General features: G+C 40.8%; 1 pseudogene; it reads right to left on the bottom strand.

Moving 5' to 3' along the window:
• Positions 1 to 7,623: 7,623 nt before the first annotated feature.
• On the bottom strand, positions 7,624 to 10,867 carry LOC101415038 (ERBB receptor feedback inhibitor 1-like; annotated as a pseudogene).
• Between the last annotated feature and the right edge of the window lie 1,738 nt (positions 10,868 to 12,605).

Here is a 12,605-nt window from a genome sequence, read left to right as displayed (position 1 = left end):
CTTGCGCGTGGGGCTCCCCTACGTAGCGGACACCCCTGCGTGGCAGGGCACTCCTTCCGTGCATCAGCACTGCGCATGGGCCAGCTCCACAGGGGTCAAGGAGACCCGGGGTTTGAATCGTGGACCTTCCATGTGGTAGACGGACGCCCTATCCATTGGGCCAAGTCCGCTTCCCTGCATATCTTCCCTGCATATCTTCTTTGGAGATATCGGTTCAAGTCTTTTTCCCATTTTTAAATTCGATTGTTTGTCTTTTGTTATTAAGTTGAAGGATTTCTTTGTATATTCTGGATTTGATGATTGGGTTTTCCATTTCTACTAAGAAGGCTGTTGGAATTTTGATTGAGATTACATCAAATAAGTAAATTTACTTGGGCTAGAATTGACATCTTAACAATGTTTCATCTTTCAGTTCATGAACACAAAGTTTCTTTCCATTTATTTAGGGCTTTAATTTCTTTCCACAATGTTTTATAGTTTTCCATGTATATGTCCTTTACATCCTTGGTTTAATTTACCTTAGAGATTAGATTCTCTTAATTGCTATTGTAAAAGGACTTTTTTCTTGATCTCTTCTGATTGTTTATTATTAGTATTTAAAAACTATTGATTTTTGCTGCCCATTCAGCTTTGTTGAATTTGTTTATTAGTTCTAGGAGCTCTGCTGTTGATTTTTTAAGATTTTCTGTTTATAGGATCATTTCATCTGCAAATAGGAAGGTTTTACTTCTTCCTTTTCCAATTTGGATTCTTTATATTTCTTTTTCTTAACTAACTGTTCTGGCAAGAACTTTCAGCACAATGCTGAATACAGTGGTGAGAGTGGGCATCCTTGCCTTCCTCCTGATCTTAGATGGAGAGATTTCACTCTTCCACCTTTGAGAATGATTTTAGCTGTGGGTTTTTCGTATATGCCCTTTATCATATTGAGAAAGTTTCCCTCTATCTCTATTGTTCTTAATGCTTTTATCAAGAAGGCATGATGGATTTTGTCAAATGCCTTTTCTGCCTCAATTGAGGTGATCATTCTGTTATTGTGGTATATTACATTAATTGATTTCCTTATGCTGAGCCCACCTTGCATACCAGGGATAAACCCCACTTGATCATGTTTTCTAATTCTATGTGCTGTTGGATTCAGTTTGCTAATATTTTGTTGAGGATGTTTACAATTATATTCATAAGAAATGTTGACCTGTGTTTTCTTTTATTGTGGCATCTTTACCTGGCTTTGATATGGGGGTGATATTGCCCTTGTGGAATGAATTGGGGGCTGTTCCCTCCTTATTTTTGTTTTCATAACTGTTTTCGAGAGTCCAAGCAGAACTGGATTTAAGTCTTCTTGGAATATTTGGTAGAATTCCTCTGTGAAACCATTTGGTCCTGGCTTTCATTATTATTATTTTTGGAGGATTAAAAAATTACTTATTCAATTTCTTTAATAGTAATTGGTTTGTTGAAATCTTCTATTCTTTTTTTAAAATATTTTTTTAATTAGAGAAACTGTGTGTTTACAGAACAGTCATACATAAAATATAAGATTCCCATACCCATACCAGCCAACACATTGTTCTATTTCTTCTTGAGTCAATGTAGGTAGTTTTGTTGTTTCTAAGAATTTGTCCATTTCATCTAGGTTATCTAATTTATTGATGTACAATTGTTTGTAGTATCCTCTTATAGTTCTTTTTATTTCGGATAGGTCGGTAATAACACCCCCTTATCATTCTGAGTTTTGTTATTTTTATCCTCTCTGTTATTCTTTGTTAGTCTAGCTAAGAGTTTGTCAATTTTACTGATCTTATTGGTTTTGTTGACTCTCTATATTGTTTTATTATTCTCTATTTTATTTATCTCTGCTCTAGTCCTTTTTATTTCCTACCTTGTGTTGCTTCAGTTTAGTTACTCTTCTCTTTCTATTTCTTCTAGTTTTGTTGTTAAGTCTCTGATTTGAAGTGTTTCTTTTTTTAAAAAATGTAATCATTTAGTGCTATAAGTTTCCCTCTTAGCATTGGCTTTGATGCATCCCGTGTTTTGGTGTGTTATATATTCATTTTCATTTACTTTGAGATGTTTCCTAATTTTGCTTGTTGTTTCCTCTATAACCCACTGGTTGTTTAAGAGTATGTTGTTTAATTTTCACCTATTTGTGAATTTTCTATTTGTCTGTCTGTTATTGATTTCTAGTTTAATTCCATTGTGGTTGAAGAAGATACATTGTATGATTTCAATGTTTTTGAATTTATTGAGATTGTTTTGTGATCTAAGATACGGTCTATCATGAGAATGATCCATGTGCACTTGAGAAGGCTATATTTTGTTTTTGTTGGGTGAAATGTTTTATTTAGTTCTAGTTTGTTTAGAGTATTGTTCAAGTCTTGTGTTTCTTTACTGATCTTTTTTTTTTTAAGAGATTTATTTAATTCCCCCCCTCCCCCAGTTGTCTGTTCTCTGTGTCTATTTGCTGCGTCTTGTTTCCTTGTCTGCTTCTGTAGTCGTCAGCGACATGGGAAGTGTGGGCGGCGCCATTCCTGGGCAGGCTGCACTTTCTTTCGCGCTGGGCGGCTCTACTTAGTGCACTCCTTGCATGTGGGGCTCCCCTATGCGGGGGACACCCCTGTGTAGCAGGGCACTCCTTGCGCACATCAGCACTGCGCATGGGCCAGCTCCACACGGGTCAGGGAGGCCCGGGGTTTGAACCGCAGACCTCCCATGTGGTAGACGGACGCCCTAACCACTGGGCCAAGTCTGTTTCCCTCTTTACTGATCTTCTGTCTACATGTTCTATCCATTATTGAGAGTGATGTGTTAAGCTACTATTAATGTAGAAGTGTTAATTTCTCCCTTTCTGTATTTGCTTCATATATTTTGGGGCTCTGCTGATAGGTGCATATGTATTTAAAATTGTTACATCTTTTTGTTGAATTGTTCCCTTTATCAGTATATAGTCTTTGTCCCTTATAACTGTTTTTTAAAATAAGTGTTATAAGTTTATTAAAATCAAAAGACAATATTATATTCAAAATAATGCAAGAAAATGAATAAAATCCTTTGTCCAATACTGTACATATAATACAGAAATCAGTGCATTTTCCTAAAGCATGTTTTACCCTTCATTTAGTTCATACGAAAATATAATAAACTTTATTATTTTTTGATAAGTAGTAAGTAATATGCTTTATTTATTTATTTTTAAGATACTTAGATTATACAAATGTCACATAAAAAATATTCCCATTTGCCCTGCTCCTCACACCTCCCATATTTTCCCTCATTAGCAACATCCTTCATTAGTGTGGTACATTCATTGCAACTGATGAACACATTTTGGAGCATTGCCACTAAACATGGATTAAAGTTTACATTGTATTTTATACTCTCTCCCACCAAATTTTATAGATTATGGCAAGATTTATAATGGCCTGTATTTATTGTTACAATGCCATTCAGGACAATTCCCAAGACCCCAAAATGCCCCTGTATTACACCTGTTTTTCCCTCTTCTTGCCCTTAGAACCTCCAGTGGCCACTGCCTCTAATCAGTGATATAATTTCTTCCATTCCTAGAGTCACAATAAGTCTATAGTAAAATACCAGTAAGTCACCTTTAGTCCATAGTTCATTCCCCGATCTTAAGGGTTCTGGGAAGGTGATGTCCACTCCAACTTTAATTGAGAAGGGGCTGTGATCCCATAGGGCTGATGGATGGGACTATCTTGCTTGCAGTTGTAGATTCTCTCAGTTCCTTGGAATGGTAGTTTTCTGTCATCATCTCCATGTTAATTGTCCTGCGTGAGACCAATGAGCTAGAGAGTAGGTGTTGCAACTCCTTTGGAATTCAGGGCCCAATTGGCACAAGGACAGCTCAAAGATTTAAGTCTCTTGAATGTACACCTACCAACTCTAGTACTAATTAGAGTTTCAAATAGAAGGATAGAAGAACAATGTGCAGAGAAACCGCAGAGTCCAACTCTGTCACTCTGGGGAATAAATTCCAAAGTAGGGCCCACTGGCAAGTTACCAAACTCCTGAGCTGCCTGCCCTGACTATAGTGTCTGGATGTCTCCAGAGCCCGCAGGGGCCCTGCTATCTGGGATCGTATCTACTTGATAGTCAAAGAGATCCTGGTAAGACATGCATAAGAGTAACCTCTGGAATGAACTCCTGACTCACTATGAAGTCTCTTAGCCATACAAACTCGTTTGTCTTTACCCTTTCCCCTTTTTTATCAAGGTCTTTTTCCAGTTGCATTGCTAGCTGGTGTATGGTAGTAATTCCTAGGTGCCAGGGAGCCTCATCCCCAGGAGTCAGGTCCCATGCTGGGAGGAAGGTAATGTATTTATATTGCTGAGTTAGGCTTAGAGAGAGGCCACATTTGAGCAACAAGGAGGTTTTAGCAGGCAACTTTAGGCACCCTATAATACCAGGCTAAGTTTCAATTTCAAAAGTAAAGGTTCATAAGTACACATATCAATATGAAGGGTCCATCAACAGACCATTCTCTCTCACTAGTCATTGCCCCTGTACTTGGAGGATTCCTGCCACATTAAAGAATGTGGCAGAACTCCCCAGGATGGGGATTTGATATTCCTTCGGTTATTGGATTAATCTCCACCCACTGTGACAATGCCCCACAAACATTTGAACACATTTATATGCATCATCATCATCATCATCAACATTATTATTATTATTTCTCTCCCCTTCCTCCTGCCCCTCAATTGTCTGCTCTCTGTGTCCATTCATTGTGTGTTCTTCTGTGACTGCTTCTATCCTTATTAGCGGTACTGGAAATCTGTGTTTCTTTTTGTTGCATCATCTTGTGTCAGTTCTCCGTGTGGGCGGTGCCATTCTTGGGCAAGCTGCACTTTCTTTCACGCTGGTCAGCTCTCCTTACAGGGTGCACTCCTTGCACGCTCCCCTACGTGGGGGACACCCCTGCGTGGCACGGCACTCCTTGCACGCATTAGTGCTGTGCACGGGCCAGCTCTACACCAGTCAAGGAGGCCCGGGGTTTGAACCACAGACCTCCCATGTGGTAGGAGGTCGCCCTATCCATTGGGCCAAGTCCACCTCCCTGTATGCATTTTATGTATGCCCAGGTGAGCTTCCTCCTACGTATCCCTTTTCACTAACACCGCATACCAATGATCCTCCCCTGCCACAGTTGTAACCCTTCTGTGATCCAAAACTTCTTCAAAAATGAAGTCAATAGGGAAGTGGCTGTGGCTCAGTCAGCTGGGCTCCCGTCTACCATATGGGAGGCCCTGGTTCGCTCCCAGGGCCTCCTTGTGAAGGCAGGCTGGCCCGTGTACTGTGGAGAGCTGATGGCCAAGGTGGCCCAGAGAGCTGACAGCCTGTGCACCGCAGAGAGCTGGTGCATCAAGACGACGCAACAAAGGGAGACAAGCAGATACAGAAAAAATGCGCAGCAAATGGACACAGAGAAGAGACAGCAGAGAAAGGAACAAGCTGCAAAGGGGGGAGTAAATAAATAAATAAATCTTAAAAAAAATGAAGTCAATATAATAGCCAAATATAATTGATAAGAAAATGAAATAATAATGATAGTTTTAAAAATACAAAATAAAATACAAAACATTTAAAAAATAAAAATTTGGGATATTAAAACATAATGAGAAAAAATTAAAATTTTTTTGACATTTTGCCTTTAATCACTGTAAGATCTGTTGTCCTAAATGTACAGTAGCTCAAATAATATCATTCAGCAGTTTAAATGGTAAACAACCTGTTTAACTGTCAAGAGAACACTGTGGTAGTGTACCACCATGAGTGAGCACCTTCTCTTTTGTGTTCATCTATACAAGATAAACACAGTAAAGCACATGAAAATATGAGCACAAGCAGTGCATCTCACTGGATCAAACTGAAGCAGCAGAGCAGCCAATTGTGATTAAAAGCAGAAAGATCCTGATGTGACCCCTGGAAATCTCCTACAAATACTGAATAGGAACCAGGAACATAAGGCCAGTTTGTGTTGTATTTGCTTATTAATAGTGTCTAAAAAAACAAAAGCAAAAAAATACAGCACACATCCCTGCACAAAACACTCTCAATCACACAGCTAACTGCTTCAATAATGCTTAAAACTGACACCTGAACACTGGCACCTAGCATGCTTTCCATTATGAGCCTAGAGTGCCTCACTGTCTCTGTGAGGCTCATACTCAGAGGCCAATTTTAGTAGGTGGGATAAAGCAGGAATTGTAAGGAAAATTATTTACAAGTTCTATCATCTTTTCATTTTTCAAATTATGAGATAAGTAGAGATGAAAATATGGTTGCCAGATAAACTGCTATCTTTTCCCCTCAGCAAAATAAAAACTCAAAACCTAGAAATATTAGACCTCAGGATGGTTTTTAAACTAGGTAGTTAAAATCATAGAAAAGAATGTATACCCTGCCATCAATGGAAATACCATTTGCAAAAATAGATGAATCAGAGGAGCAAATATAGAGCAGTTAATTGCCTGCATCCCACATGGGAGGTCCCAGGTTAGGTCCCCAGTGCCTCCTAAAAACAAAAACAATTAACAAGCAAAAAAATGGAAAAACCAGCTGAAGGGAGCTGATGTGACTCAGTGGTTGAGTGCTGGCTTCCCACATACAAGGTCCCAGGTTCAATTCCCAGTGCTGGTACCTCAAAAAAATAAAAAAGTAAATGAACAAAATATAACAAACCTAAAAGCCAGAAGTCTTCAAACTTACCAAACAGAAATAATACTTTTAAAAATAATTTTGATCTAAACAACATTGTATTTTCTTCTGTTTGCTAACTTTCAATCTATCAAGAGTCATTTTCACCGTTTGAGTTTTTATTATTCTGAATATTTATTACGCTAAGATAGTATCTAGTTGGTTAACCTATCACTATGGTCAATGGTTATAGAACAAGGCTATACATCATATGCGATATATGCACCCCCCTCCATCATCACATCTTTATTTATTTATTTTTTTAAAACGATTTATTTATTTATTTCTCTCCCCTCCCCCTCCACCCAGGTTGTTCTCTGTGTCTATTTGCTGCGTCTTCTTTGTCCGATTCTGTTGTTGTCAGCGGCACGGGAATCTGTATTTCTTTTTGTTGCATCATCTTGTTGTGTCAGTTCTCTGTGTGTTCGGCACCATTCCTGGGCAGGCTGCACTTTCTTTCACTCTGGGCGGCTCTCCTTACGGGGTGCACTCCTTGCGCGTGGGGCTCCCCTATGTGGGGGACACCCCTGCATGGCAGGGCACTCCTTGTGCGCATCAGCACTGCACGTGGGCCAGCTCCACACGGGTCAAGGAGGCCCGGGGTTTGAACCGCGGATCTCTCATGTGGTAGACATATGCCCTAACCACAGGGCCAAGTCCGCCGCCACATCTTTAAATTGCAGACTTGAATGGCCTCTTCTCCAGCACTAACAAAATTAGGACTTCTCAGCAGAACAACACTTCACAACTGCTCTAATCCTCCCTCTTAGAGAGAGAGTTCAACTCTCTCTCAAATAAATTTATTTGCAATTTACAAGATTTTTCTGTGACTCTCAATCAGATTTGAAAACTGCTTGAGAACCATTCACTCTGAGTATGCCCTCTGCAGAATTATAACTCCAAAGTCTAAGGAGAAACCATATAGGATAAATGTTTAGAGTTTACATGGCTCACTAAGCTCATTTTTGTTTTGGGGTACAGTTTTCCTGGGGCTGAAACTATACTACAACTAGCAGATAATGGCTAGATTTTGGGTGTTTGCATTGGTTTCTCCTGCTTCCCTATTTTTTTCCCCTTATTTGTCCAGGTATGATGGTGTCTCAGGTAACAGGAAATAATGTGATGAACTAACTTTCTTTCCATTTTCAATAACGGGTAGAATGCAGGGAACCTTACTGGCAGATCCTTTGCTGTTCTTTCTTTGCCGGGTTTTGCTACTGACATATTTGAGGTCAGAAGCAAACCTCTGAGAAAGGGGCAGGACCCCATTGAGCTAAGGCAGAAGGCTTTTAGGGCTTGGCATATGGCAGTCACTCCATGATAAAGCTTCTTTAATTGGTAGTTTGGGAGGTCTTCATCACTGTATGTGCTAGAAGTCACTTCTGCTGACCACCTTCTATAATCAGTTTTTTCTGACCTAGGAGGTATGGGAACCCTGGGGGAAACCTGTGTAATAGCTGGATATCTTAATGATTTGCTTGTTAAAAGCCCCAGCTGGTCCTAAATGATTACTTAATCTTTGTTGGGTTTGAGGTGGGGAGGATTTGAAGTTTGGACAACATTCATTTGGTCACATGCCTAGTTGAGATCTTCTGTTGCAGAAAAAGCTATGGTATCAAGATACATGTAATGGATCTGTTCACACTCACGGAAGCTTCACCTGCCGGGAAGACCATATTTGTAGTCAGAAAGTATACAGTCATCTAAAAGCTAATCAGGAATTCTACGTCACAGTCTGTCTCATACAGAGAGAGGTCTTCAGAGATTGGTAGTGGTGAAAGGGGCTTAGAATTGCGATCACAAAGAGTCACACAGGGGAAAAGGGAAGGTAAGATTTTTATGGGCGTATGGGGAGGGATGAAAGCACAAATCCCATTTACTGATAGTTTCTTAAAAGCACATGCAACTTGATCTTCTTCACGTTGTCCCAAGTTTTCACCTGGAGGAATGGTAAGAGGAGGCAAGGTGGACCATTTTCTGCAAGGGAGTGACAATCCACTGGAGCAGATTTAAAAAAAACCAACTCCTTCTCACCACTGAGACGGCTCCCTCATCTGTTTGTTCATTGTCTGCGCATTGCCTGTTTGTTTTTTCTTTAGAAGGCACTGGGAATCGAACCCAGGACCTCCCATGTGGGAGGTGGGCACTCAATTACTTGAGCCACATCCACTCCCCCATTGGAGCAGATTTTGAAGTACACCCCACAAATGTTAGGTGTGCCTCAGCAGTGAGTTCAGATTGTAGGCCAAGGTGATTGTGTCAAAATTGAAAAGTTATTTTCAAATTCACTGCGACTGCCCCAGCAAGTCTTCATAGTTCCTGTGACTTGGCCATTATATAGAAATCCAATTTTAAATAGGACTCTAACCTCCTGACCAGCAACTCCTGCTGTTGCTATTTTGCCTTATTTTGTGATGACTTCAAAAAGTCCAGGGTTTTCTAGGCACCCCACTCTCTTTCATTGCCCCAGTCAAGCCTGGGCTCCCCCTATCGCCCTCCTGCTCATGTCTGCCTGGGCTGACTCAGCGCCTCAGGTACAAGGGCCCTGAGCTCAGGGGCGCTCACATTGTGCAGGCGTCTCACCACCTGCCTCCCTTGCTCCTTCAATTGCAGTCACTATTTCCTGCTTAGCCACCGTCAGGCCTTGTAACTGTTTTTGACCTAAAGTATATTTTAACTGATACTAGTATAGCTAACCTAGCTCTCTTTTGGTTGCTACTTGCAAGATACACACACACACACACACATATTACATCCCTTCATTTTCAGCTTACCTGTATCTTTGATTTTAAGATGAGTCTCTTGCAGACAGCATATAGTTGGGTCATGCTTTTTTTTTTTAATCCATTCTGCTAGTCTCTGTCCTTTGACTGGAGAGTTTAATCCAATCACATTTTTTAGGGGTTACCAGCGATTGAACCCAGGACCTTGTACATGGGAAGCAGGCACTCAACCACTGAGCTACACCCACCCTTCCAATTACATTTAAAGTCACCACTAATAATGCAGGAATTTTTTCTGCCTTTTTGCTAGTTAGCCCTTGTATGCCATAATTTTTTTCCCTCAAGTCTTCCGTTAATGCCTACTTTTCTATTTGTTTGATTTTTTTGTGTTGGACCATATTGAATGCCTTCTCTTTTCTATCTGGATATACTTTTCATTTATTTTACTTCTGATTACCATGAGTTTAAAATTTAACATCCTAAATATGTAACAATAACATCTGGTATGATATCAACTTAACTTCAATAGCATACATATACTTTTCCTATACCCCACTGTCTCCCTACATTTAAAAAAAATTATTACCGCTTATAACTTTGTACATGCTATGTCCAAAACCATAGATTTATCACTAATTTTTATGCAGTATGCCTAAGAACTGGAGTTACATACCAAACAATATACTATAATAATACTGGTTTTTATATTTACCCAAATTATTACCTTTACCACAGGTCTTTATTTCTTTATGCTGCTTTGAACTACTGTCTAGTGTCCTTTCATTTCAGAAAGGAAGAAACCCCTTTAGCATTTCTTGTAGGACAAATCTATTGGTGATGAGCTCCCTAGGCTTTTGTTTATTTGGTAATGTCTTAATTACTCACTTCTTTTTGAAAGAAAGTCTCACTGGATATAGAATTCTTGAATGACAATTCTTTCAGCATTTTAAATATTTCAATCCACTTCCTTCTTGCCTCCATGTTTGTGATGAGAAATTGGCACTCAATCTAATTGAAATTACCTTGTATATACCATGTTGTTTTTCTCTTGCAGTTTTCAGAAGTCTCTTCTTGTTTTTGCATTCAATGGTGTGAGCAATATATGACATGGTGTATTTTTCTTCATGCTTATCCTGTTTGGTGTTCTCTGGACTTCTTGACTGTGCATATTCACATCTTTGTTTATTTTTATTTTATTTTTATTCTTTTTAAAACTCCTGAGATGGTGCCTTTGTCTGATTGTTATCTGCTTGTCTTCTTTGGGAGGCATCAGAAATTGAACTCAGACCTCCCATGTGGGAGGTGAGTGCCCAACCACTTAAGCCACATCCGCTCCTTACTGGTTTTGGTGTCTGCTGGTTGCTGCTGGTTGTGACTGGCTTCTGCTTGTTGTGGTGTCTGCTGGTTGCAGCATGGAGTCTGCTCATTGCGGCATCTGCACACTGTGGCAGTTGCAGCACCTACTGGCTGCAGATTCTGCTGGTTGCGGCTGGTTGTGGCGTCTGCTCATTGTGGCAGTTGTGGCATCTGCTGGTTGTGGTGTCTGCTGGTTATGGCAATTGTGGCACTGCTGGTTGAGGCATCTGCTGGTTGCTGCTGGTTGTAGCTTCTGCTCATTGTGGCATCCGCTTATTGTGGCTTCTGCTGGTTACAGCATCTGCTGGTTGCAGTGTGGCATCTGCTGGTTGTGGTGTGGTGTCTGCTTGTCGTGGCATCTGCTAGCTGCGGCATTTGCTCATCTTCTTTAGGAGGCCCTGGGAATGCAGGAACCCGACTGCTTAAGCCACATCTGCTCCCCCATATTCACATCTTTGGTGTGCTTGATTGTGTCCCAGAGGTGTCTTAGGCTATTTTTTTTTAAAAAAGATTTGTTTCTATTTCTCTCCACCCCCTTGTTGTTTGTACTTATTGTGCCTCTTTGTCTTCCTTATTTCTTTTGGGGGCACTGGGAACTGAACCTGGGACCTCTGATATGGGTAAAAGGTGCCCAAACACTTGAGGCACCTCTGTTCCCTGCTTGGTTGGGTCTCATTGTGTTTTTCTTTTTGTGTCTCCTGTGTCATCTTGTTGCATCAGCTTGCTGTACCTGCCCATCGTATCAGCTCACTGTTTTGCTCATCCTATTTAGGGGGCACTGGGAACCTCTGCTCCCTGCTTTGTTTGATCTCACATTATGTTTTTCTTCTTGTGTCTCTTGTTATGTTAGCTTGCCACACCTGCCCATCGTGCCAACTCACTGTCTTCTTTAGGAGACACTGGGAACTGAACCAGGTACCTCTCATATGGTTGGCGGGAACTCGGTCACTTGAGGCACATCAACTTGCCCATCTTAGGCTATTTTTGCATTTTATAATTCTTTTTTTCTTTCTGCACCTCAGCCTTTCTCATTTCAAGTGTCTTGTCTTCAAGTTCACTGATTCTTTCTTCTGTCAGCTTTAGTCTGTTGTTGAAACCCTCCTGGGAATTTTTTATTCATTTATTTTGAAACTCCGGTAATTCTGTTTAATACCTTTTTAAAATTTCTCTTTACTAATGTTCTCATATCAAGCAATCCCACTGCTGGGTACATACCCAGAAGAACTGAAAGCAGAGACACAAATAGATATATGCACACCAATTTCATAGAGGCATTACTCACTATTGCCAAAAGTTGGAAGCAACCCAAATGTCCATCATCAACAAATGAATGGATAAGCAAACTGTGGTATATACACACAATGGATTATACTGAGATGTAAGAAGAAATGCATTATTTTAAAAAAAGATTTATTTTTATTTCTCTCCCCTTCCCCTCCCCACCGTTGTCTGTTCTCTGTGTCCATTTTGCTGCGTGCTCTTCTCTGTCTGCTTCTGTTGTCAGAGCACAGGAATCTGTGTCTTTTTTTGTTGCGTCGTCTTGCTGTGTCAGTTCTTCATGTGTGTGGCATTCCTGGGCACGCTGAACTTTCTTTCACACGGGGTGGCTCTCCTTACGGGGCGCACTCCTTGCACGCGTGGCTCCCCTACGCGGGGGACACCCCTGCATGGCATGGCACTCCTTGCGCGCATCAGCACTGCTCATGGGCCAGCTCCACACAGGTCAAGGAGGCCCAGGGTTTGAACTGTGGACCTCCCATGTGGTAGACGGACGTCCTAACCACTGGGCCAAGTCCACTTCCCGAGAAA

Source organism: Dasypus novemcinctus, chromosome 3 (genome assembly GCF_030445035.2).
Source record: "Dasypus novemcinctus isolate mDasNov1 chromosome 3, mDasNov1.1.hap2, whole genome shotgun sequence".
Classification (NCBI taxonomy): domain Eukaryota; kingdom Metazoa; phylum Chordata; class Mammalia; order Cingulata; family Dasypodidae; genus Dasypus; species Dasypus novemcinctus.
This window is presented reverse-complemented; position numbering and strand designations above follow the sequence as displayed.